Below are 27311 nucleotides of genomic sequence, written 5' to 3'. Positions count from 1 at the left end.
CGAACTCATCTGCTGTGTGTTGGTTCCTTTTAGGAAGTTGCATCTATGTTTAGATTCAGCGAGGTAGAAACACGTTTCTTCTAAAAGCTGCGTTTGGACATTCCAGAGTGGATGGGAGAACAGGCTGTAAAGAGAAATACCTTGCTCTAAAACCAAAACGGAGCTATCTAGCAGAATGGTTGTCAGTGTGTGTATTCAACATCCAGAGTTAAACTGATGTGTGTTTGCAGCAGTTCAGAAACCCTTTCTTTGGAGAATGCAGAAACAGTCTTTTCCCGCCCTAGAGACGCTTATAAGAGTTAGCAGTAAGAATGCGTTTAAAACACAGAAGACCCGCTTCTTAGAACTCATCTGTTGTGTGTTGGTTCCTTTTAGGAAGTTGCATCTATGTTTAGATTCAGCGAGGTAGAAACACGTTTCTTCTAAAAGCTGCGTTTGGACATTCCAGAGTGGATGGGAGAACAGGCTGTAAAGAGAAATACCTTGCTCTAAAACCAAAACGGAGCTATCTAGCAGAATGGTTGTCAATGTGTGTATTCAACCTCCAGAGTTAAACTGATGTGTGTTTGCAGCAGTTCAGAAACCCTTTATTTGGAGAATGCAGAAAAAGACTTTTCCCGCCCTAGAGACGGTTATAAGAGTTAGCAGTAAGAATGCGTTTAAAACACAGAAGACCCGCTTCTTACGAACTCATCTGCTGTGTGTTTGTTCCTTTTAGGAAGTTGCATCTATGTTTAGATTCAGCGAGGTAGAAACACGTTTCTTCTAAAAGCTGCGTTTGGACATTCCAGAGTGGATGGGAGAACAGGCTGTAAAGAGAAATACCTTGCTCTAAAACCAAAACGGAGCTATCTAGCAGAATGGTTGTCAGTGTGTGTATTCAACTTCCAGAGTTAAACTGATGTGTGTTTGCAGCAGTTCAGAATCCCTTTCTTTGGGGAATTCAGAAACCGTCATTTCCAGCCCTAGAGACGCTTTTAAGAGTTAGCAGTAAGAATGCGTTTAAAACACAGAAGACCCGCTTCATACGAACTCATCTGTTGTGTGTTGGTTCCTTTTAGGAAGCTGCATCTATGTTTAGAGTCAGCGAGGTAGAAACACGTTTCTTCTAAAAGCTGCGTTTGGACATTCCAAGTGGAAGGGAGAACAGGCTGTAAAGAGAAATACCTTGCTCTAAAACCAAAACGGAGCTATCTAGCAGAATGGTTGTCAGTGTGTGTATTCAACTTCCAGAGTTAAACTGATGTGTGTTTGCAGCAGTTCAGAAACCCTTTCTTTGGAGAATGCAGAAAAAGACTTTTCCCGCCCTAGAGACGGTTATAAGACTTAGCAGTAAGAATGCGTTTAAAACACAGAAGACTCGCTTCTTACGAACTCATCTGCTGTGTGTTTGTTCCTTTTAGGAAGTTGCATCTATGTTTAGATTCAGCGAGGTAGAAACACGTTTCTTCTAAAAGCTGCGTTTGGACATTCCAGAGTGGATGGGAGAACAGGCTGTAAAGAGAAATACCTTGCTCTAAAACCAAAACGGAGCTATCTAGCAGAATGGTTGTCAGTGTGTGTATTAAACTTCCAGAGTTAAACTGATGTGTGTTTGCAGCAGTTCAGAAACCCTTTCTTTGGAGAATTCAGAAACCGTCATTTCCAGCCCTAGAGACGCTTTTAAGAGTTAGCAGTAAGAATGCGTTTAAAACACAGAAGACCCGCTTCATACGAACTCATCTGTTGTGTGTTGGTTCCTTTTAGGAAGCTGCATCTATGTTTAGAGTCAACGAGGTAGAAACACGTTTCTTCTAAAAGCTGCGTTTGGACATTCCAAGTGGAAGGGAGAACAGGCTGTAAAGAGAAATACCTTGCTCTAAAACCAAAACGGAGCTATCTAGCAGAATGGTTGTCAGTGTGTGTATTCAACTTCCAGAGTTAAACTGATGTGTGTTTGCAGCAGTTCAGAAACCCTTTCTTTGGAGAATGCAGAAACCCTCATTTCAAGCCCTAGAGACGCATATAAGGGTTAGCAGTAAGAATGCGTTTAAAACACAGAAGACCCGCTTCTTACGAACTCATCTGCTGTGTGTTGGTTCCTTTTAGGAAGTTGCATCCATGTTTAGATTCAGCGAGGTAGAAACACGTTTCTTCTGAAAGCTGCGTTTGGACATTCCAGAGTGGATGGGAGAACAGGCTGTAAAGAGAAATACCTTGCTCTAAAACCAAAACGGAGCTATCTAGCAGAATGGTTGTCATTGTGTGTATTCAACTTCCAGAGTTAAACTGATGTGTGTTTGCAGCAGTTCAGAAACCCTTTTCTTGGAGGATGCAGAAACAGTCTTTTCCCGCCCTAGAGACGCTTAAAAGAGTTAGCAGTAAGAATGCGTTTAAAACACAGAAGACCCGCTTCTTACGAACTCATCTGCTGTGTGTTTGTTCCTTTTATGAAGTTGCATCTATGTTTAGATTCAGCGAGGAAGAAACACGTTTCTTCTAAAAGCTGCGTTTGGACATTTCAGAGTGGATGGGAGAACCGGCTGTAAAGAGAAATACCTTGCTCTAAAACCAAAACGGAGCTATCTAGCAGAATGGTTGTCAATGTGTGTATTCAACTTCCAGAGTTAAACTGATGTGTGTTTGCAGCAGTTCAGAAACCCTTTCTTTGGAGAATGCAGAAACAGTCTTTCCCGCCCTGGAGACGCTTATAAGAGTTAGCAGTAAGAATGCGTTTAAAACACAGAAGACCCGAATCTTACGAACTCATCTGTTGTGTGTTGGTTCCTTTTAGGAAGTTGCATCTATGTTTAGATTCAGCGAGGTAGAAACACGTTTCTTCTAAAAGCTGCGTTTGGACATTCCAGAGTGGATGGGAGAACAGGCTGTAAAGAGAAATACCTTGCTCTAAAACCAAAACGGCGCTATCTAGCAGAATGGTTGTCAGTGTGTGTATTCAACTTCCAGAGTTAAACTGATGTGTGTTTGCAGCAGTTCAGAAACCCTTTCTTTGGAGAATGCAGAAACAGTCTTTTCCCGCCCTAGAGAGGCTTATAAAGGTTAGCACTCAGAATGCGTTTAAAACACAGAAGACCCGTTTCTTACGAACTCATCTGCTGTGTGTTGGTTCCTTTTAGGAAGTTGCATCTATGTTTAGATTCAGCGAGGTAGAAACACGTTTCTTCTAAAAGCTGCGTTTGGACATTCCAGAGTGGATGGGAGAACAGGCTGTAAAGAGAAATACCTTGCTCTAAAACCAAAACGGAGCTATCTAGCAGAATGGTTGTCAGTGTGTGTATTAAACTTCCAGAGTTAAACTGATGTGTGTTTGCAGCAGTTCAGAAACCCTTTCTTTGGAGAATTCAGAAACCGTCATTTCCAGCCCTAGAGACGCTTTTAAGAGTTAGCAGTAAGAATGCGTTTAAAACACAGAAGACCCGCTTCATACGAACTCATCTGTTGTGTGTTGGTTCCTTTTAGGAAGCTGCATCTATGTTTAGAGTCAGCGAGGTAGAAACACGTTTCTTCTAAAAGCTGCGTTTGGACATTCCAAGTGGAAGGGAGAACAGGCTGTAAAGAGAAATACCTTGCTCTAAAACCAAAACGGAGCTATCTAGCAGAATGGTTGTCAGTGTGTGTATTCAACTTCCAGAGTTAAACTGATGTGTGTTTGCAGCAGTTCAGAAACCCTTTCTTTGGAGAATGCAGAAACCCTCATTTCAAGCCCTAGAGACGCATATAAGGGTTAGCAGTAAGAATGCGTTTAAAACACAGAAGACCCGCTTCTTACGAACTCATCTGCTGTGTGTTGGTTCCTTTTAGGAAGTTGCATCCATGTTTAGATTCAGCGAGGTAGAAACACGTTTCTTCTGAAAGCTGCGTTTGGACATTCCAGAGTGGATGGGAGAACAGGCTGTAAAGAGAAATACCTTGCTCTAAAACCAAAACGGAGCTATCTAGCAGAATGGTTGTCATTGTGTGTATTCAACTTCCAGAGTTAAACTGATGTGTGTTTGCAGCAGTTCAGAAACCCTTTTCTTGGAGGATGCAGAAACAGTCTTTTCCCGCCCTAGAGACGCTTAAAAGAGTTAGCAGTAAGAATGCGTTTAAAACACAGAAGACCCGCTTCTTACGAACTCATCTGCTGTGTGTTTGTTCCTTTTATGAAGTTGCATCTATGTTTAGATTCAGCGAGGAAGAAACACGTTTCTTCTAAAAGCTGCGTTTGGACATTTCAGAGTGGATGGGAGAACCGGCTGTAAAGAGAAATACCTTGCTCTAAAACCAAAACGGAGCTATCTAGCAGAATGGTTGTCAATGTGTGTATTCAACTTCCAGAGTTAAACTGATGTGTGTTTGCAGCAGTTCAGAAACCCTTTCTTTGGAGAATGCAGAAACAGTCTTTCCCGCCCTGGAGACGCTTATAAGAGTTAGCAGTAAGAATGCGTTTAAAACACAGAAGACCCGAATCTTACGAACTCATCTGTTGTGTGTTGGTTCCTTTTAGGAAGTTGCATCTATGTTTAGATTCAGCGAGGTAGAAACACGTTTCTTCTAAAAGCTGCGTTTGGACATTCCAGAGTGGATGGGAGAACAGGCTGTAAAGAGAAATACCTTGCTCTAAAACCAAAACGGCGCTATCTAGCAGAATGGTTGTCAGTGTGTGTATTCAACTTCCAGAGTTAAACTGATGTGTGTTTGCAGCAGTTCAGAAACCCTTTCTTTGGAGAATGCAGAAACAGTCTTTTCCCGCCCTAGAGAGGCTTATAAAGGTTAGCACTCAGAATGCGTTTAAAACACAGAAGACCCGTTTCTTACGAACTCATCTGCTGTGTGTTGGTTCCTTTTAGGAAGTTGCATCTATGTTTAGATTCAGCGAGGTAGAAACACGTTTCTTCTAAAAGCTGCGTTTGGACATTCCAGAGTGGATGGGAGAACAGGCTGTAAAGAGAAATACCTTGCTCTAAAACCAAAACGGAGCTATCTAGCAGAATGGTTGTCAGTGTGTGTATTCAACATCCAGAGTTAAACTGATGTGTGTTTGCAGCAGTTCAGAAACCCTTTCTTTGGAGAATGCAGAAACAGTCTTTTCCCGCCCTAGAGATGCTTATAAGAGTTAGCAGTAAGAATGCGTTTAAAACACAGAAGACCCGCTTCTTACGAACTCATCTGTTGTGTGTTGGTTCCTTTTAGGAAGTTGCATCTATGTTTTGATTCAGCGAGGTAGAAAAACGTTTCTTCTAAAAGCTGCGTTTGGACATTCCAGAGTGGATGGTAGAACAGGCTGTAAAGAGAAATACCTTGCTCTAAAACCAAAACGGAGCTATCTAGCAGAATGGTTGTCAATGTGTGTTTTCAACTTCCAGAGTTAAACTGATGTGTGTTTGCAGCAGTTCAGAAACCCTTTCTTTGGAGAATGCAGAAACAGTCTTTTCCCGCCCTAGAGACGCTTATAAGAGTTAGCAGTAAGAATGCGTTTAAAACACAGAAGACCCGCTTCTTACGAACTCATCTGTTGTGTGTTGGTTCCTTTTAGGAAGTTTCATCTATGTTTAGATTCAGCGAGGTAGAAACACGTTTCTTCTAAAAGCTGCGTTTGGACATTACAGAGTGGATGGGAGAACAGGCTGTAAAGAGAAATACCTTGCTCTAAAACCAAAACGGAGCTATCTAGCAGAATGGTTGTCAATGTGTGTATTCAACTTCCAGAGTTAAACTGATGTGTGTTTGCAGCAGTTCAGAAACCCTTTCTTTGGAGAATGCAGAAACAGTCTTTTCCCGCCCTAGAGACGCTTATAAGTGTTAGCAGTAAGAATGCGTTTAAAACACAGAAGACCCGCTTCTTACGAACTCATCTGCTGTGTGTTGGTTCCTTTTAGGAAGTTGCATCTATGTTTAGATTCAGCGAGGAAGAAACACGTTTCTTCTAAAAGCTGCGTTTGGACATTCCAGAGTGGATGGGAGAACAGGCTGTAAAGAGAAATACCTTGCTCTAAAACCAAAACGGAGCTATCTAGCAGAATGGTTGTCAATGTGTGTATTCAACTTCCAGAGTTAAACTGATGTGTGTTTGCAGCAGTTCAGAAACCCTTTCTTTGGAGAATGCAGAAACAGTCATTTCCAGCCCAAGAGACGCATATAAGAGTTAGCAGTAAGAATGCGTTTAAAACACAGAAGACCCGCTTCTTACGAACTCATCTGCTGTGTGTTGGTTCCTTTTAGGAAGTTGCATCTATGTTTAGATTCAGCGAGGTAGAAACACGTTTCTTCTAAAAGCTGCGTTTGGACATTCCAGAGTGGATGGGAGAACAGGCTGTAAAGAGAAATACCTTGCTCTAAAACCAAAACGGCGCTATCTAGCAGAATGGTTGTCAGTGTGTGTATTCAACTTCCAGAGTTAAACTGATGTGTGTTTGCAGCAGTTCAGAAACCCTTTCTTTGGAGAATGCAGAAACAGTCTTTTCCCGCCCTAGAGAGGCTTATAAAAGTTAGCACTCAGAATGCGTTTAAAACACAGAAGACCCGTTTCTTACGAACTCATCTGCTGTGTGTTGGTTCCTTTTAGGAAGTTGCATCTATGTTTAGATTCAGAGAGGTAGAAACACGTTTCTTCTAAAAGCTGCGTTTGGACATTCCAGAGTGGATGGGAGAACAGGCTGTAAAGAGAAATACCTTGCTCTAAAACCAAAACGGAGCTATCTAGCAGAATGGTTGTCAGTGTGTGTATTCAACATCCAGAGTTAAACTGATGTGTGTTTGCAGCAGTTCAGAAACCCTTTCTTTGGAGAATGCAGAAACAGTCTTTTCCCGCCCTAGTGACGCTTATAAGAGTTAGCAGTAAGAATGCGTTTAAAACACAGAAGACCCGCTTCTTACGAACTCATCTGTTGTGTGTTGGTTCCTTTTAGGAAGTTGCATCTATGTTTTGATTCAGCGAGGTAGAAAAACGTTTCTTCTAAAAGCTGCGTTTGGACATTCCAGAGTGGATGGTAGAACAGGCTGTAAAGAGAAATACCTTGCTCTAAAACCAAAACGGAGCTATCTAGCTGAATGGTTGTCAATGTGTGTTTTCAACTTCCAGAGTTAAACTGATGTGTGTTTGCAGCAGTTCAGAAACCCTTTCTTTGGAGAATGCAGAAACAGTCTTTTCCCGCCCTAGAGACGCTTATAAGAGTTAGCAGTAAGAATGCGTTTAAAACACAGGAGACCCGCTTCTTACGAACTCATCTGTTGTGTGTTGGTCCTTTTAGGAAGTTTCATCTATGTTTAGATTCAGCGAGGTAGAAACACGTTTCTTCTAAAAGCTACGTTTGGACATTCCAGAGTGGATGGGAGAACAGGCTGTAAAGAGAAATACCTTGCTCTAAAACCAAAACGGAGCTATCTAGCAGAATGTTTGTCAATGTGTGTATTCAACTTCCAGAGTTAAACTGATGTGTGTTTGCAGCAGTTCAGAAACCCTTTCTTTGGAGAATGCAGAAACAGTCTTTTCCCGCCCTAGAGACGCTTATAAGTGTTAGCAGTAAGAATGCGTTTAAAACACAGAAGACCCGCTTCTTACGAACTCATCTGCTGTGTGTTGGTTCCTTTTAGGAAGTTTCATCTATGTTTAGATTCAGCGAGGAAGAAACACGTTTCTTCTAAAAGCTGCGTTTGGACATTCCAGAGTGGATGGGAGAACAGGCTGTAAAGAGAAATACCTTGCTCTAAAACCAAAACGGAGCTATCTAGCAGAATGGTTGTTAATGTGTGTATTCAACTTCCAGAGTTAAACTGATGTGTGTTTGCAGCAGTTCAGAAACCCTTTCTTTGGAGAATGCAGAAACAGTCATTTCCAGCCCAAGAGACGCATATAAGAGTTAGCAGTAAGAATGCGTTTAAAACACAGAAGACCCGCTTCTTACGAACTCATCTGCTGTGTGTTGGTTCCTTTTAGGAAGTTGCATCTATGTTTTGATTCAGCGAGGTAGAAACACGTTTCTTCTAAAAGCTGCGTTTGGACATTCCAGAGTGGATGGGAGAACAGGCTGTAAAGAGAAATACCTTGCTCTAAAACCAAAACGGAGCTATCTAGCAGAATGGTTGTCAATGTGTGTATTCAACTTCCAGAGTTAAACTGATGTGTGTTTGCAGCAGTTCAGAAACCCTTTCTTTGGAGAATGCAGAAAAAGTCTTTTCCCGCCCTAGAGACGCTTATAAGAGTTAGCAGTAAGAATGCGTTTAAAAAACAGAAGACCCGCTTCTTACGAACTCATCTGCTGTGTGTTTGTTCCTTTTAGGAAGTTTTATCTATGTTTAGATTCAGCGAGGAAGAAACACGTTTCTTCTAAAAGCTGCGTTTGGACATTCCAGAGTGGATGGGAGAACAGGCTGTAAAGAGAAATACCTTGCTCTAAAACCAAAACGGAGCTATCTAGCAGAATGGTTGTCAGTGTGTGTATTCAACTTCCAGAGTTAAACTGCTGTGTGTTTGCAGCAGTTCACAAACCCTTTCTTTGGAGAATGCAGAAACAGTCTTTTCCCACCCTAGAGACGCTTAAAAAGTTAGCAGTAAGAATGCGTTTAAAACACAGAAGACCCGCTTCTTACGAACTCATCTGCTGTGTGTTGGTTCCTTTCAGGAAGTTGCATCTATGTTTAGATTCTGCGAGGTGGAAACACGTTTCTTCTAAAAGCTGCGTTTGGACATTCCAGAGTGGATGGGAGAACAGGCTGTAAAGAGAAATACCTTGCTCTAAAACCAAAACGGAGCTATCTAGCAGAATGGTTGTCAGTGTGTGTATTCAACTTCCAGAGTTAAACTGATGTGTGTTTGCAGCAGTTCAGAAACCCTTTCTTTGGAGAATGCAGAAACAGTCTTTTCCCGCCGTAGAGACGCTTATAATAGTTAGCAGTAAGAATGCGTTTAAAACACAGAAGACCCGCTTCTTACTAACTCATATGTTGTGTGTTGGTTCCATTTAGGAAGCTGCATCTATGTTTAGATTCAGCGAGGTAGAAACACGTTTCTTCTAAAAGCTGCGTTTGGACATTCCAGAGTGGATGGGAGAACAGGCTGTAAAGAGAAATAACTTGCTCTAAAACCAAAACGGAGCTATCTAGCAGAATGGTTGTCAGTGTGTGTATTCTACTTTCAGAGTTAAACTGATGTGTGTTTGCAGCAGTTCAGAAACCCTTTCTTTGGAGAATGCAGAAACAGTCATTTCCAGCCCAAGAGACGCATATAAGAGTTAGCAGTAAGAATGCGTTTAAAACACAGAAGACCCGCTTCTTACGAACTCATCTGCTGTGTGTTGGTTCCTTTTAGGAAGTTTCATCTATGTTTAGATACAGCGAGGTAGAAACACGTTTCTTCTAAAAGCTGCGTTTGGACATTCCAGAGTGGATGGGAGAACAGGCTGTAAAGAGAAATACCTTGCTCTAAAACCAAAACGGAGCTATCTAGCAGAATGGTTGTCAATGTGTGTATTCAACCTCCAGAGTTAAACTGATGTGTGTTTGCAGCAGTTCAGAAACCCTTTCTTTGGAGAATGCAGAAAAAGACTTTTCCCGCCCTAGAGACGGTTATAAGAGTTAGCAGTAAGAATGCGTTTAAAACACAGAAGACCCGCTTCTTACGAACTCATCTGCTGTGTGTTTGTTCCTTTTAGGAAGTTGCATCTATGTTTAGATTCAGCGAGGTAGAAACACGTTTCTTCTAAAAGCTGCGTTTGGACATTCCAGAGTGGATGGGAGAACAGGCTGTAAAGAGAAATACCTTGCTCTAAAACCAAAACGGAGCTATCTAGCAGAATGGTTGTCAGTGTGTGTATTCAACTTCCAGAGTTAAACTGATGTGTGTTTGCAGCAGTTCAGAATCCCTTTCTTTGGAGAATTCAGAAACCGTCATTTCCAGCCCTAGAGACGCTTTTAAGAGTTAGCAGTAAGAATGCGTTTAAAACACAGAAGACCCGCTTCATACGAACTCATCTGTTGTGTGTTGGTTCCTTTTAGGAAGCTGCATCTATGTTTAGATTCTGCGAGGTGGAAACACGTTTCTTCTAAAAGCTGCGTTTGGACATTCCAGAGTGGATGGGAGAACAGGCTGTAAAGAGAAATACCTTGCTCTAAAACCAAAACGGAGCTATCTAGCAGAATGGTTGTCAATGTGTGTATTCAACTTCCAGAGTTAAACTGATGTGTGTTTGCAGCAGTTCAGAAACCCTTTCTTTGGAGAATGCAGAAACAGTCTTTTCCCGCCGTAGAGACGCTTATAAGAGTTAGCAGTAAGAATGCGTTTAAAACACAGAAGACCCGCTTCTTACTAACTCATATGTTGTGTGTTGGTTCCATTTAGGAAGCTGCATCTATGTTTAGATTCAGCGAGGTAGAAACACGTTTCTTCTAAAAGCTGCGTTTGGACATTCCAGAGTGGATGGGAGAACAGGCTGTAAAGAGAAATAATTTGCTCTAAAACCAAAACGGAGCTATACAGCAGAATGGTTGTCAGTGTGTGTATTCTACTTCCAGAGTTAAACTGATGTGTGTTTGCAGCAGTTCAGAAACCCTTTCTTTGGAGAATGCAGAAACAGTCATTTCCAGCCCAAGAGACGCATATAAGAGTTAGCAGTAAGAATGCGTTTAAAACACAGAAGACCCGCTTCTTACGAACTCATCTGCTGTGTGTTGGTTCCTTTTAGGAAGTTTCATCTATGTTTAGATACAGCGAGGTAGAAACACGTTTCTTCTAAAAGCTGCGTTTGGACATTCCAGAGTGGATGGGAGAACAGGTGTAAAGAGAAATACCTTGCTCTAAAACCAAAACGGAGCTATCTAGCAGAATGGTTGTCAATGTGTGTATTCAACTTCCAGAGTTAAACTGATGTGTGTTTGCAGCAGTTCAGAAACCCTTTCTTTGGAGAATGCAGAAAAAGCCTTTTCCCGCCCTAGAGACGGTTATAAGAGTTAGCAGTAAGAATGCGTTTAAAACACAGAAGACCCGCTTCTTACGAACTCATCTGCTGTGTGTTTGTTCCTTTTAGGAAGTTGCATCTATGTTTAGATTCAGCGAGGTAGAAACACGTTTCTTCTAAAAGCTGCGTTTGGACATTCCAGAGTGGATGGGAGAACAGGCTGTAAAGAGAAATACCTTGCTCTAAAACCAAAACGGAGCTATCTAGCAGAATGGTTGTCAGTGTGTGTATTAAACTTCCAGAGTTAAACTGATGTGTGTTTGCAGCAGTTCAGAAACCCTTTCTTTGGAGAATTCAGAAACCGTCATTTCCAGCCCTAGAGACGCTTTTAAGAGTTAGCAGTAAGAATGCGTTTAAAACACAGAAGACCCGCTTCATACGAACTCATCTGTTGTGTGTTGGTTCCTTTTAGGAAGCTGCATCTATGTTTAGATTCAGCGAGGTAGAAACACGTTTCTTCTAAAAGCTGCGTTTGGACATTCCAAGTGGAAGGGAGAACAGGCTGTAAAGAGAAATACCTTGCTCTAAAACCAAAACGGAGCTATCTAGCAGAATGGTTGTCAGTGTGTGTATTCAACTTCCATAGTTAAACTGATGTGTGTTTGCAGCAGTTCAGAAACCCTTTCTTTGGAGAATGCAGAAACCCTCATTTCAAGACCTAGAGACGCATATAAGGGTTAGCAGTAAGAATGCGTTTAAAACACAGAAGACCCGCTTCTTACGAACTCATCTGCTGTGTGTTGGTTCCTTTTAGGAAGTTGCATCTATGTTTAGATTCAGCGAGGTAGAAACACGTTTCTTCTGAAAGCTGCGTTTGGGCATTCCAGAGTGGATGGGAGAACAGGCTGTAAAGAGAAATACCTTGCTCTAAAACCAAAACGGAGCTATCTAGCAGAATGGTTGTCAGTGTGTGTATTCAACTTCCAGAGTTAAACTGATGTGTGTTTGCAGCAGTTCAGAAACCCTTTCTTTGGAGAATGCAGAAACAGTCTTTTCCCGCCCTAGAGACGCTTATAAAAGTTAGCATTCAGAATGCGTTTAAAACACAGAAGACCCGAATCTTACGAACTCATCTGCTGTGTGTTGGTTCCTTTTAGGAAGTTGCATCTATGTTTAGATTCAGCGAGGTAGAAACACGTTTCTTCTAAAAGCTGCGTTTGGACATTCCAGAGTGGATGGGAGAACAGGCTGTAAAGAGAAATACCTTGCTCTAAAACCAAAACGGAGCTATCTAGCAGAATGGTTGTCAGTGTGTGTATTCAACATCCAGAGTTAAACTGATGTGTGTTTGCAGCAGTTCAGAAACCCTTTCTTTGGAGAATGCAGAAACAGTCTTTTCCCGCCCTAGAGACGCTTATAAGAGTTAGCAGTAAGAATGCGTTTAAAACACAGAAGACCCGCTTCTTAGAACTCATCTGTTGTGTGTTGGTTCCTTTTAGGAAGTTGCATCTATGTTTAGATTCAGCGAGGTAGAAACACGTTTCTTCTAAAAGCTGCGTTTGGACATTCCAGAGTGGATGGGAGAACAGGCTGTAAAGAGAAATACCTTGCTCTAAAACGAAAACGGAGCTATCTAGCAGAATGGTTGTCAATGTGTGTATTCAACTTCCAGAGTTAAACTGATGTGTGTTTGCAGCAGTTCAGAAACCCTTTCTTTGGAGAATGCAGAAAAAGACTTTTCCCGCCCTAGAGACGGTTATAAGAGTTAGCAGTAAGAATGCGTTTAAAACACAGAAGACTCGCTTCTTACGAACTCATCTGCTGTGTGTTTGTTCCATTTAGGAAGTTGCATCTATGTTTAGATTCAGCGAGGTAGAAACACGTTTCTTCTAAAAGCTGCGTTTGGACATTCCAAGTGGAAGGGAGAACAGGCTGTAAAGAGAAATACCTTGCTCTAAAACCAAAACGGAGCTATCTAGCAGAATGGTTGTCAGTGTGTGTATTCAACTTCCATAGTTAAACTGATGTGTGTTTGCAGCAGTTCAGAAACCCTTTCTTTGGAGAATGCAGAAACCCTCATTTCAAGCCCTAGAGACGCATATAAGGGTTAGCAGTAAGAATGCGTTTAAAACACAGAAGACCCGCTTCTTACGAACTCATCTGCTGTGTGTTGGTTCCTTTTAGGAAGTTGCATCTATGTTTAGATTCAGCGAGGTAGAAACACGTTTCTTCTGAAAGCTGCGTTTGGACATTCCAGAGTGGATGGGAGAACAGGCTGTAAAGAGAAATACCTTGCTCTAAAACCAAAACGGAGCTATCTATCAGAATGGTTGTCATTGTGTGTATTCAACTTCCAGAGTTAAACTGATGTGTGTTTGCAGCAGTTCAGAAACCCTTTTCTTGGAGGATGCAGAAACAGTCTTTTCCCGCCCTAGAGACGCTTAAAAGAGTTAGCAGTAAGAATGCGTTTAAAACACAGAAGACCCGCTTCTTACGAACTCATCTGCTGTGTGTTTGTTCCTTTTATGAAGTTGCATCTATGTTTAGATTCAGCGAGGAAGAAACACGTTTCTTCTAAAAGCTGCGTTTGGATATTTCAGTGTGGATGGGAGAACCGGCTGTAAAGAGAAATACCTTGCTCTAAAACCAAAACGGAGCTATCTAGCAGAATGGTTGTCAATGTGTGTATTCAACTTCCAGAGTTAAACTGATGTGTGTTTGCAGCAGTTCAGAAACCCTTTCTTTGGAGAATGCAGAAAAAGTCTTTTCCCGCCCTAGAGACGCTTATAAGAGTTAGCAGTAAGAATGCGTTTAAAACACAGAAGACCCGCTTCTTACGAACTCATCTGCTGTGTGTTTGTTCCTTTTAGGAAGTTTTATCTATGTTTAGATTCAGCGAGGAAGAAACACGTTTCTTCTAAAAGCTGCGTTTGGACATTCCAGAGTGGATGGGAGAACAGGCTGTAAAGAGAAATACCTTGCTCTAAAACCAAAACGGAGCTATCTAGCAGAATGGTTGTCAATGTGTGTATTCAACTTCCAGAGTTAAACTGATGTGTGTTTGCAGCAGTTTAGAAACCCTTTCTTTGGAGAATGCAGAAACAGTCTTTTCCCGCCCTGGAGACGCTTATAAGAGTTAGCAGTAAGAATGCGTTTAAAACACAGAAGACCCGAATCTTACGAACTCATCTGTTGTGTGTTGGTTCCTTTTAGGAAGTTGCATCTATGTTTAGATTCAGCGAGGTAGAAACACGTTTCTTCTAAAAGCTGCGTTTGGACATTCCAGAGTGGATGGGAGAACAGGCTGTAAAGAGAAATACCTTGCTCTAAAACCAAAACGGAGCTATCTAGCAGAATGGTTGTCAGTGTGTGTATTCAACTTCCAGAGTTAAACTGATGTGTGTTTGCAGCAGTTCAGAAACCCTTTCTTTGGAGAATGCAGAAACAGTCTTTTCCCGCCCTAGAGAGGCTTATAAAAGTTAGCACTCAGAATGCGTTTAAAACACAGAAGAACCGAATCTTACGAACTCATCTGCTGTGTGTTGGTTCCTTTTAGGAAGTTGCATCTATGTTTAGATTCAGCGAGGTAGAAACACGTTTCTTCTAAAAGCTGCGTTTGGACATTCCAGAGTGGATGGGAGAACAGGCTGTAAAGAGAAATACCTTGCTCTAAAACCAAAACGGAGCTATCTAGCAGAATGGTTGTCAGTGTGTGTATTCAACATCCAGAGTTAAACTGATGTGTGTTTGCAGCAGTTCAGAAACACTTTCTTTGGAGAATGCAGAAACAGTCTTTTCCCGCCCTAGAGACGCTTATAAGAGTTAGCAGTAAGAATGCGTTTAAAACACAGAAGACCCGCTTCTTAGAACTCATCTGTTGTGTGTTGGTTCCTTTTAGGAAGTTGCATCTATGTTTAGATTCAGCGAGGTAGAAACACGTTTCTTCTAAAAGCTGCGTTTGGACATTCCAGAGTGGATGGGAGAACAGGCTGTAAAGAGAAATACCTTGCTCTAAAACCAAAACGGAGCTATCTAGCAGAATGGTTGTCAATGTGTGTATTCAACTTCCAGAGTTAAACTGATGTGTGTTTGCAGCAGTTCAGAAACCCTTTCTTTGGAGAATGCAGAAAAAGACTTTTCCCGCCCTAGAGACGGTTATAAGTGTTAGCAGTAAGAATGCGTTTAAAACACAGAAGACCCGCTTCTTACGAACTCATCTGCTGTGTGTTGGTTCCTTTTAGGAAGTTGCATCTATGTTTAGATTCAGCGAGGTAGAAACACGTTTCTTCTGAAAGCTGCGTTTGGACATTCCAGAGTGGATGGGAGAACAGGCCTTAAAGAGAAATACCTTGCTCTAAAACCAAAACGGAGCTATCTAGCAGAATGGTTTTCATTGTGTGTATTCAACTTCCAGAGTTAAACTGATGTGTGTTTGCAGCAGTTCAGAAACCCTTTTCTAGGAGGATGCAGAAACAGTCTTTTCCCGCCCTAGAGACGCTTAAAAGAGTTAGCAGTAAGAATGCGTTTAAAACACAGAAGACCCGCTTCTTACGAACTCATCTGCTGTGTGTTTGTTCCTTTTATGAAGTTGCATCTATGTTTAGATTCAGCGAGGAAGAAACACGTTTCTTCTAAAAGCTGCGTTTGGACATTTCAGAGTGGATGGGAGAACCGGCTGTAAAGAGAAATACCTTGCTCTAAAACCAAAACGGAGCTATCTAGCAGAATGGTTGTCAATGTGTGTATTCAACTTCCAGAGTTAAACTGATGTGTGTTTGCAGCAGTTCAGAAACCCTTTCTTTGGAGAATGCAGAAACAGTCTTTCCCGCCCTGGAGACGCTTATAAGAGTTAGCAGTAAGAATGCGTTTAAAACACAGAAGACCCGAATCTTACGAACTCATCTGTTGTGTGTTGGTTCCTTTTAGGAAGTTGCATCTATGTTTAGATTCAGCGAGGTAGAAACACGTTTCTTCTAAAAGCTGCGTTTGGACATTCCAGAGTGGATGGGAGAACAGGCTGTAAAGAGAAATACCTTGCTCTAAAACCAAAACGGCGCTGTCTAGCAGAATGGTTGTCAGTGTGTGTATTCAACATCCAGAGTTAAACTGATGTGTGTTTGCAGCAGTTCAGAAACCCTTTCTTTGGAGAATTCAGAAACCGTCATTTCCAGCCCTAGAGACGCTTTTAAGAGTTAGCAGTAAGAATGCGTTTAAAACACAGAAGACCCGCTTCATACGAACTCATCTGTTGTGTGTTGGTTCCTTTTAGGAAGCTGCATCTATGTTTAGAGTCAGCGATGTAGAAACACGTTTCTTCTAAAAGCTGCGTTTGGACATTCCAAGTGGAAGGGAGAACAGGCTGTAAAGAGAAATACCTTGCTCTAAAACCAAAACGGAGCTATCTAGCAGAATGGTTGTCAGTGTGTGTATTCAACTTCCATAGTTAAACTGATGTGTGTTTGCAGCAGTTCAGAAACCCTTTCTTTGGAGAATGCAGAAACCCTCATTTCAAGCCCTAGAGACGCATATAAGGGTTAGCAGTAAGAATGCGTTTAAAACACAGAAGACCCGCTTCTTACGAACTCATCTGCTGTGTGTTGGTTCCTTTTAGGAAGTTGCATCTATGTTTAGATTCAGCGAGGTAGAAACACGTTTCTTCTGAAAGCTGCGTTTGGACATTCCAGAGTGGATGGGAGAACAGGCCTTAAAGAGAAATACCTTGCTCTAAAACCAAAACGGAGCTATCTAGCAGAATGGTTTTCATTGTGTGTATTCAACTTCCAGAGTTAAACTGATGTGTGTTTGCAGCAGTTCAGAAACCCTTTTCTAGGAGGATGCAGAAACAGTCTTTTCCCGCCCTAGAGACGCTTAAAAGAGTTAGCAGTAAGAATGCGTTTAAAACACAGAAGACCCGCTTCTTACGAACTCATCTGCTGTGTGTTTGTTCCTTTTATGAAGTTGCATCTATGTTTAGATTCAGCGAGGAAGAAACACGTTTCTTCTAAAAGCTGCGTTTGGACATTTCAGAGTGGATGGGAGAACCGGCTGTAAAGAGAAATACCTTGCTCTAAAACCAAAACGGAGCTATCTAGCAGAATGGTTGTCAATGTGTGTATTCAACTTCCAGAGTTAAACTGATGTGTGTTTGCAGCAGTTCAGAAACCCTTTCTTTGGAGAATGCAGAAACAGTCTTTCCCGCCCTGGAGACGCTTATAAGAGTTAGCAGTAAGAATGCGTTTAAAACACAGAAGACCCGAATCTTACGAACTCATCTGTTGTGTGTTGGTTCCTTTTAGGAAGTTGCATCTATGTTTAGATTCAGCGAGGTAGAAACACGTTTCTTCTAAAAGCTGCGTTTGGACATTCCAGAGTGGATGGGAGAACAGGCTGTAAAGAGAAATACCTTGCTCTAAAACCAAAACGGCGCTGTCTAGCAGAATGGTTGTCAGTGTGTGTATTCAACTTCCAGAGTTAAACTGATGTGTGTTTGCAGCAGTTCAGAAACCCTTTCTTTGGAGAATGCAGAAACAGTCTTTTCCCGCCCTAGAGAGGCTTATAAAAGTTAGCACTCAGAATGCGTTTAAAACACAGAAGACCCGTTTCTTACGAACTCATCTGCTGTGTGTTGGTTCCTTTTAGGAAGTTGCATCTATGTTTAGACTCAGCGAGGTAGAAACACGTTTCTTCTAAAAGCTGCGTTTGGACATTCCAGAGTGGATGGGAGAACAGGCTGTAAAGAGAAATACCTTGCTCTAAAACCAAAATGGAGCTATCTAGCAGAATGGTTGTCATTGTGTGTATTCAACATCCAGAGTTAAACTGATGTGTGTTTGCAGCAGTTCAGAAACCCTTTCTTTGGAGAATGCAGAAACAGTCTTTTCCCGCCCTAGAGACGCTTATAAGAGTTAGCAGTAAGAATGCGTTTAAAACACAGAAGACCCGCTTCTTACGAACTCATCTGTTGTTTGTTGGTTCCTTTTAGGAAGTTGCATCTATGTTTTGATTCAGCGAGGTAGAAAAACGTTTCTTCTAAAAGCTGCGTTTGGACATTCCAGAGTGGATGGTAGAACAGGCTGTAAAGAGAAATACCTTGCTCTAAAACCAAAACGGAGCTATCTAGCAGAATGGTTGTCAATGTGTGTTTTCAACTTCCAGAGTTAAACTGATGTGTGTTTGCAGCAGTTCAGAAACCCTTTCTTTGGAGAATGCAGAAACAGTCTTTTCCCGCCCTAGAGACGCTTATAAGAGTTAGCAGTAAGAATGCGTTTAAAACACAGAATACCCGCTTCTTACGAACTCATCTGTTGTGTGTTGGTTCCTTTTAGGAAGTTTCATCTATGTTTAGATTCAGCGAGGTAGAAACACGTTTCTTCTAAAAGCTGCGTTTGGACATTCCAGAGTGGACGGGAGAACAGGCTGTAAAGAGAAATACCTTGCTCTAAAACCAAAACGGAGCTATCTAGCAGAATGGTTGTCAATGTGTGTATTCAACTTCCAGAGTTAAACTGATGTGTGTTTGCAGCAGTTCAGAAACCCTTTCTTTGGAGAATGCAGAAACAGTCTTTTCCCGCCCTAGAGACGCTTATAAGAGTTAGCAGTAAGAATGCGTTTAAAACACAGAAGACCCGCTTCTTACGAACTCATCTGCTGTGTGTTGGTTCCTTTTAGGAAGTTGCATCTATGTTTAGATTCAGCGAGGAAGAAACACGTTTCTTCTAAAAGCTGCGTTTGGACATTCCAGAGTGGATGGGAGAACAGACTGTAAAGAGAAATACCTTGCTCTAAAACCATAACGGAGCTATCTAGCAGAATGGTTGTCAATGTGTGTATTCAACTTCCAGAGTTAAACTGATGTGTGTTTGCAGCAGTTCAGAAACCCTTCCTTTGGAGAATGCAGAAACAGTCATTTCCAGCCCAAGAGACACATATAAGAGTTAGCAGTAAGAATGCGTTTAAAACACAGAAGACCCGCTTCTTACGAACTCATCTGCTGTGTGTTGGTTCCTTTTAGGAAGTTGCATCTATGTTTTGATTCAGCGAGGTAGAAACACGTTTCTTCTAAAAGCTGCGTTTGGACATTCCAGAGTGGATGGGAGAACAGGCTGTAAAGAGAAATACCTTGCTCTAAAACCAAAACGGAGCTATCTAGCAGAATGGTTGTCAATGTGTGTATTCAACTTCCAGAGTTAAACTGATGTGTGTTTGCAGCAGTTTAGAAACCCTTTCTTTGGAGAATGCAGAAACAGTCTTTTCCCGCCCTGGAGACGCTTATAAGAGTTAGCAGTAAGAATGCGTTTAAAACACAGAAGACCCGAATCTTACGAACTCATCTGTTGTGTGTTGGTTCCTTTTAGGAAGTTGCATCTATGTTTAGATTCAGCGAGGTAGAAACACGTTTCTTCTAAAAGCTACGTTTGGACATTCCAGAGTGGATGGGAGAACAGGCTGTAAAGAGAAATACCTTGCTCTAAAACCAAAACGGAGCTATCTAACAGAATGGTTGTCAGTGTGTGTATTCAACTTCCAGAGTTAAACTGATGTGTGTTTGCAGCAGTTCAGAAACCCTTTCTTTGGAGAATGCAGAAACAGTCTTTTCCCGCCCTAGAGAGGCTTATAAAAGTTAGCACTCAGAATGCGTTTAAAACACAGAAGACCCAAATCTTACGAACTCATCTGCTGTGTGTTGGTTCCTTTTAGGAAGTTGCATCTATGTTTAGATTCAGCGAGGTAGAAACACGTTTCTTCTAAAAGCTGCGTTTGGACATTCCAGAGTGGATGGGAGAACAGGCTGTAAAGAGAAATACCTTGCTCTAAAACCAAAACGGAGCTATCTAGCAGAATGGTTGTCAGTGTGTGTATTCAACTTCCAGAGTTAAACTGATGTGTGTTTGCAGCAGTTCAGAAACCCTTTCTTTGGAGAATTCAGAAACCGTCATTTCCAGCCCTAGAGACGCTTTTAAGAGTTAGCAGTAAGAATGCGTTTAAAACACAGAAGACCCGCTTCATACGAACTCATCTGTTGTGTGTTGGTTCCTTTTAGGAAGCTGCATCTATGTTTAGAGTCAGGGAGGTAGAAACACGTTTCTTCTAAAAGCTGCGTTTGGACATTCCAAGTGGAAGGGAGAACAGGCTGTAAAGAGAAATACCTTGCTCTAAAACCAAAACGGAGCTATCTAGCAGAATGGTTGTCAGTGTGTGTATTCAACTTCCAGAGTTAAACTGATGTGTGTTTGCAGCAGTTCAGAAACCCTTTCTTTGGAGAATGCAGAAACCCTCATTTCAAGCCCTAGAGACGCATATAAGGGTTAGCAGTAAGAATGCGTTTAAAACACAGAAGACCCGCTTCTTACGAACTCATCTGCTGTGTGTTGGTTCCTTTTAGGAAGTTGCATCTATGTTTAGATTCAGCGAGGTAGAAACACGTTTCTTCTGAAAGCTGCGTTTGGACATTCCAGAGTGGATGGGAGAACAGGCTGTAAAGAGAAATACCTTGCTCTAAAACCAAAACGGAGCTATCTAGCAGAATGGTTGTCATTGTGTGTATTCAACTTCCAGAGTTAAACTGATGTGTGTTTGCAGCAGTTCAGAAACCCTTTTCTTGGAGGATGCAGAAACAGTCTTTTCCCGCCCTAGAGACGCTTAAAAGAGTTAGCAGTAAGAATGCGTTTAAAACACAGAAGACCCGCTTCTTACGAACTCATCTGCTGTGTGTTGGTTCCTTTTAGGAAGTTGCATCTATGTTTTGATTCAGCGAGGTAGAAACACGTTTCTTCTAAAAGCTGCGTTTGGACATTCCAGAGTGGATGGGAGAACAGGCTGTAAAGAGAAATACCTTGCTCTAAAACCAAAACGGAGCTATCTAGCCGAATGGTTGTCAATATGTGTATTCAACTTCCAGAGTTAAACTGATGTGTGTTTGCAGCAGTTCAGAAACCCTTTCTTTGGAGAATGCAGAAACAGTCTTTTCCCGCCCTAGAAACGCTTATAAGAGTTAGCAGTAAGAATGCGTTTAAAACACAGAAGACCCGCTTCTTACGAACTCATCTGCTGTGTGTTTGTTCCTTTTAGGAATTTGCATCTATGTTTAGATTCCTCGAGGAAGAAACACGTTTCTTCTAAAAGCTGCGTTTGGACATTCCAGAGTTGATGGGAGAACAGGCTGTAAAGAGAAATACCTTGCTCTAAAACCAAAACGGAGCTATCTAGCAGAATGGTTGTCAATGTGTGTATTCAACTTCCAGAGTTAAACTGATGTGTGTTTGCAGCAGTTCAGAAACCCTTTCTTTGGAGAATGCAGAAACAGTCTTTTCCCGCCCTGGAGACGCTTATAAGAGTTAGCAGTAAGAATGCGTTTAAAACACAGAAGATCCGAATCTTACGAACTCATCTGTTGTGTGTTGGTTCCTTTTAGGAAGTTGCATCTATGTTTAGATTCAGCGAGGTAGAAACACGTTTCTTCTAAAAGCTGCGTTTGGACATTCCAGAGTGGATGGGAGAACAGGCTGTAAAGAGAAATACCTTGCTCTAAAACCATAACGGAGCTATCTAGCAGAATGGTTGTCAATGTGTGTATTCAACTTCCAGAGTTAAACTGATGTGTGTTTGCAGCAGTTCAGAAACCCTTTCTTTGGAGAATGCAGAAACAGTCATTTCCAGCCCAAGAGACACATATAAGAGTTAGCAGTAAGAATGCGTTTAAAACACAGAAGACCCGCTTCTTACGAACTCATCTGCTGTGTGTTGGTTCCTTTTAGGAAGTTGCATCTATGTTTTGATTCAGCGAGGTAGAAACACGTTTCTTCTAAAAGCTGCGTTTGGACATTCCAGAGTGGATGGGAGAACAGGCTGTAAAGAGAAATACCTTGCTCTAAAACCAAAACGGAGCTATCTAGCAGAATGGTTGTCAATGTGTGTATTCAACTTCCAGAGTTAAACTGATGTGTGTTTGCAGCAGTTTAGAAACCCTTTCTTTGGAGAATGCAGAAACAGTCTTTTCCCGCCCTGGAGACGCTTATAAGAGTTAGCAGTAAGAATGCGTTTAAAACACAGAAGACCCGAATCTTACGAACTCATCTGTTGTGTGTTGGTTCCTTTTAGGAAGTTGCATCTATGTTTAGATTCAGCGAGGTAGAAACACGTTTCTTCTAAAAGCTACGTTTGGACATTCCAGAGTGGATGGGAGAACAGGCTGTAAAGAGAAATACCTTGCTCTAAAACCAAAACGGAGCTATCTAACAGAATGGTTGTCAGTGTGTGTATTCAACTTCCAGAGTTAAACTGATGTGTGTTTGCAGCAGTTCAGAAACCCTTTCTTTGGAGAATGCAGAAACAGTCTTTTCCCGCCCTAGAGAGGCTTATAAAAGTTAGCACTCAGAATGCGTTTAAAACACAGAAGACCCAAATCTTACGAACTCATCTGCTGTGTGTTGGTTCCTTTTAGGAAGTTGCATCTATGTTTAGATTCAGCGAGGTAGAAACACGTTTCTTCTAAAAGCTGCGTTTGGACATTCCAGAGTGGATGGGAGAACAGGCTGTAAAGAGAAATACCTTGCTCTAAAACCAAAACGGAGCTATCTAGCAGAATGGTTGTCAGTGTGTGTATTCAACTTCCAGAGTTAAACTGATGTGTGTTTGCAGCAGTTCAGAAACCCTTTCTTTGGAGAATTCAGAAACCGTCATTTCCAGCCCTAGAGACGCTTTTAAGAGTTAGCAGTAAGAATGCGTTTAAAACACAGAAGACCCGCTTCATACGAACTCATCTGTTGTGTGTTGGTTCCTTTTAGGAAGCTGCATCTATGTTTAGAGTCAGGGAGGTAGAAACACGTTTCTTCTAAAAGCTGCGTTTGGACATTCCAAGTGGAAGGGAGAACAGGCTGTAAAGAGAAATACCTTGCTCTAAAACCAAAACGGAGCTATCTAGCAGAATGGTTGTCAGTGTGTGTATTCAACTTCCAGAGTTAAACTGATGTGTGTTTGCAGCAGTTCAGAAACCCTTTCTTTGGAGAATGCAGAAACCCTCATTTCAAGCCCTAGAGACGCATATAAGGGTTAGCAGTAAGAATGCGTTTAAAACACAGAAGACCCGCTTCTTACGAACTCATCTGCTGTGTGTTGGTTCCTTTTAGGAAGTTGCATCTATGTTTAGATTCAGCGAGGTAGAAACACCTTTCTTCTGAAAGCTGCGTTTGGACATTCCAGAGTGGATGGGAGAACAGGCTGTAAAGAGAAATACCTTGCTCTAAAACCAAAACGGAGCTATCTAGCAGAATGGTTGTCATTGTGTGTATTCAACTTCCAGAGTTAAACTGATGTGTGTTTGCAGCAGTTCAGAAACCCTTTTCTTGGAGGATGCAGAAACAGTCTTTTCCCGCCCTAGAGACGCTTAAAAGAGTTAGCAGTAAGAATGCGTTTAAAACACAGAAGACCCGCTTCTTACGAACTCATCTGCTGTGTGTTGGTTCCTTTTAGGAAGTTGCATCTATGTTTTGATTCAGCGAGGTAGAAACACGTTTCTTCTAAAAGCTGCGTTTGGACATTCCAGAGTGGATGGGAGAACAGGCTGTAAAGAGAAATACCTTGCTCTAAAACCAAAACGGAGCTATCTAGCCGAATGGTTGTCAATATGTGTATTCAACTTCCAGAGTTAAACTGATGTGTGTTTGCAGCAGTTCAGAAACCCTTTCTTTGGAGAATGCAGAAACAGTCTTTTCCCGCCCTAGAAACGCTTATAAGAGTTAGCAGTAAGAATGCGTTTAAAACACAGAAGACCCGCTTCTTACGAACTCATCTTCTGTGTGTTTGTTCCTTTTAGGAATTTGCATCTATGTTTAGATTCCTCGAGGAAGAAACACGTTTCTTCTAAAAGCTGCGTTTGGACATTCCAGAGTTGATGGGAGAACAGGCTGTAAAGAGAAATACCTTGCTCTAAAACCAAAACGGAGCTATCTAGCAGAATGGTTGTCAATGTGTGTATTCAACTTCCAGAGTTAAACTGATGTGTGTTTGCAGCAGTTCAGAAACCCTTTCTTTGGAGAATGCAGAAACAGTCTTTTCCCGCCCTGGAGACGCTTATAAGAGTTAGCAGTAAGAATGCGTTTAAAACACAGAAGATCCGAATCTTACGAACTCATCTGTTGTGTGTTGGTTCCTTTTAGGAAGTTGCATCTATGTTTAGATTCAGCGAGGTAGAAACACGTTTCTTCTAAAAGCTGCGTTTGGACATTCCAGAGTGGATGGGAGAACAGGCTGTAAAGAGAAATACCTTGCTCTAAAACCAAAACGGAGCTATCTAGCAGAATGGTTGTCAGTGTGTGTATTCAACTTCCAGAGTTAAACTGCTGTGTGTTTGCAGCAGTTCACAAACCCTTTCTTTGGAGAATGCAGAAACAGTCTTTTCCCGCCCTAGAGAGGCTTAAAAAGTTAGCAGTAAGAATGCATTTAAAACACAGAAGACCCGCTTCTTACGAACTCATCTGCTGTGTGTTGGTTCCTTTTAGGAAGTTGCATCTATGTTTTGATTCTGCGAGGTGGAAACACGTTTCTTCTAAAAGCTGCGTTTGGACATTCCAGAGTGGATGGGAGAACAGGCTGTAAAGAGAAATACCTTGCTCTAAAACCAAAACGGAGCTATCTAGCAGAATGGTTGTCAGTGTGTGTATTCAACTTCCAGAGTTAAACTGATGTGTGTTTGCAGCAGTTCAGAAACCCTTTCTTTGGAGAATGCAGAAACAGTCTTTTCCCGCCGTAGAGACGCTTATAATAGTTAGCAGTAAGAATGCGTTTAAAACACAGAAGACCTGCTTCTTACGAACTCATCTGCTGTGTGTTGGTTCCTTTTAGGAAGTTGCATCTATGTTTTGATTCAGCGAGGTAGAAACACGTTTCTTCTAAAAGCTGCGTTTGGACATTCCAGAGTGGATGGGAGAACAGGCTGTAAAGAGAAATACCTTGCTCTAAAACCAAAACGGAGCTATCTAGCAGAATGGTTGTCAATGTGTGTATTCAACTTCCAGAGTTAAACTGATGTGTGTTTGCAGCAGTTCAGAAACCCTTTCTTTGGAGAATGCAGAAACAGTCTTTTCCCGCCCTAGAGACGCTTATAAGAGTTAGCAGTAAGAATGCGTTTAAAACACCGAAGACCCGCTTCTTACGAACTCATCTGTTGTGTGTTGGTTCCTTTTAGGAAGTTGCATCTATGTTTAGATTCAGCGAGGTAGAAACACGTTTCTTCTAAAAGCTGCGTTTGGACATTCCAGAGTGGATGGGAGAACAGGCTGTAAAGAGAAATACCTTGCTCTAAAACCAAAACGGAGCTATCTAGCAGAATGGTTGTCAATGTGTGTATTCAACTTCCAGAGTTAAACTGATGTGTGTTTGCAGCAGTTCAGAAACCCTTTCTTTGGAGAATGCAGAAACAGTCTTTTCCCGCCCTAGAGACGCTTATAAGAGTTAGCAGTAAGAATGCGTTTAAAACACAGAAGACCCGCTTCTTACGAACTCATCTGCTGTGTGTTTGTTCCTTTTAGGAATTTGCATCTATGTTTAGATTCAGCGAGGAAGAAACACGTTTCTTCTAAAAGCTGCGTTTGGACATTCCAGAGTGGATGGGAGAACAGGCTGTAAAGAGAAATACCTTGCTCTAAAACCAAAACGGAGCTATCTAGCAGAATGGTTGTCAATGTGTGTATTCAACTTCCAGAGTTAAACTGATGTGTGTTTGCAGCAGTTCAGAAACCCTTTCTTTGGAGAATGCAGAAACAGTCTTTTCCCGCCCTGGAGACGCTTATAAGAGTTAGCAGTAAGAATGCGTTTAAAACACAGAAGACCCGAATCTTACGAACTCATCTGTTGTGTGTTGGTTCCTTTTAGGAAGTTGCATCTATGTTTAGATTCAGCGAGGTAGAAACACGTTTCTTCTAAAAGCTGCGTTTGGACATTCCAGAGTGGATGGGAGAACAGGCTGTAAAGAGAAATACCTTGCTCTAAAACCAAAACGGAGCTATCTAGCAGAATGGTTGTCAGTGTGTCTATTCAACTTCCAGAGTTAAACTGCTGTGTGTTTGCAGCAGTTCACAAACCCTTTCTTTGGAGAATGCAGAAACAGTCTTTTCCCGCCCTAGAGAGGCTTAAAAAGTTAGCAGTAAGAATGCGTTTAAAACACAGAAGACCCGCTTCTTACGAACTCATCTGCTGTGTGTTGGTTCCTTTTAGGAAGTTGCATCTATGTTTAGATTCTGCGAGGTGGAAACACGTTTCTTCTAAAAGCTGCGTTTGGACATTCCAGAGTGGATGGGAGAACAGGCTGTAAAGAGAAATACCTTGCTCTAATACCAAAACGGAGCTATCTAGCAGAATGGTTGTCAGTGTGTGTATTCAACTTCCAGAGTTAAACTGATGTGTGTTTGCAGCAGTTCAGAAACCCTTTCTTTGGAGAATGCAGAAACAGTCTTTTCCCGCCGTAGAGACGCTTATAATAGTTAGCAGTAAGAATGTGTTTAAAACACAGAAGACCCGCTTCTTACTAACTCATATGTTGTGTGTTGGTTCCATTTAGGAAGCTGCATCTATGTTTAGATTCAGCGAGGTAGAAACACGTTTCTTCTAAAAGCTGCGTTTGGACATTCCAGAGTGGATGGGAGAACAGGCTGTAAAGAGAAATAACTTGCTCTAAAACCAAAACGGAGCTATACAGCAGAATGGTTGTCAGTGTGTGTATTCTACTTCCAGAGTTAAACTGATGTGTGTTTGCAGCAGTTCAGAAACCCTTTCTTTGGAGAATGCAGAAACAGTCATTTCCAGCCCAAGAGACGCATATAAGAGTTAGCAGTAAGAATGCGTTTAAAACACAGAAGACCTGCTTCTTACGAACTCATCTGCTGTGTGTTGGTTCCTTTTAGGAAGTTTCATCTATGTTTAGATACAGCGAGGTAGAAACACGTTTCTTCTAAAAGCTGCGTTTGGACATTCCAGAGTGGATGGGAGAACAGGCTGTAAAGAGAAATACCTTGCTCTAAAACCAAAACGGAGCTATCTAGCAGAATGGTTGTCAATGTGTGTATTCAACCTCCAGAGTTAAACTGATGTGTGTTTGCAGCAGTTCAGAAACCCTTTCTTTGGAGAATGCAGAAAAAGACTTTTCCCGCCCTAGAGACGATTATAAGAGTTAGCAGTAAGAATGCGTTTAAAACACAGAAGACCCGCTTCTTACGAACTCATCTGCTGTTTGTTTGTTCCTTTTAGGAAGTTGCATCTATGTTTAGATTCAGCGAGGTAGAAACACGTTTCTTCTAAAAGCTGCGTTTGGACATTCCAGAGTGGATGGGAGAACAGGCTGTAAAGAGAAATACCTTGCTCTAAAACCAAAACGGAGCTATCTAGCAGAATGGTTGTCAGTGTGTGTATTAAACTTCCAGAGTTAAACTGATGTGTGTTTGCAGCAGT

The sequence above is a fragment of the Saimiri boliviensis genome, chromosome 15 (assembly GCF_048565385.1).
Source record: "Saimiri boliviensis isolate mSaiBol1 chromosome 15, mSaiBol1.pri, whole genome shotgun sequence".
Taxonomy (NCBI): domain Eukaryota; kingdom Metazoa; phylum Chordata; class Mammalia; order Primates; family Cebidae; genus Saimiri; species Saimiri boliviensis.
Note: the sequence above shows the minus strand (reverse complement) of the source record.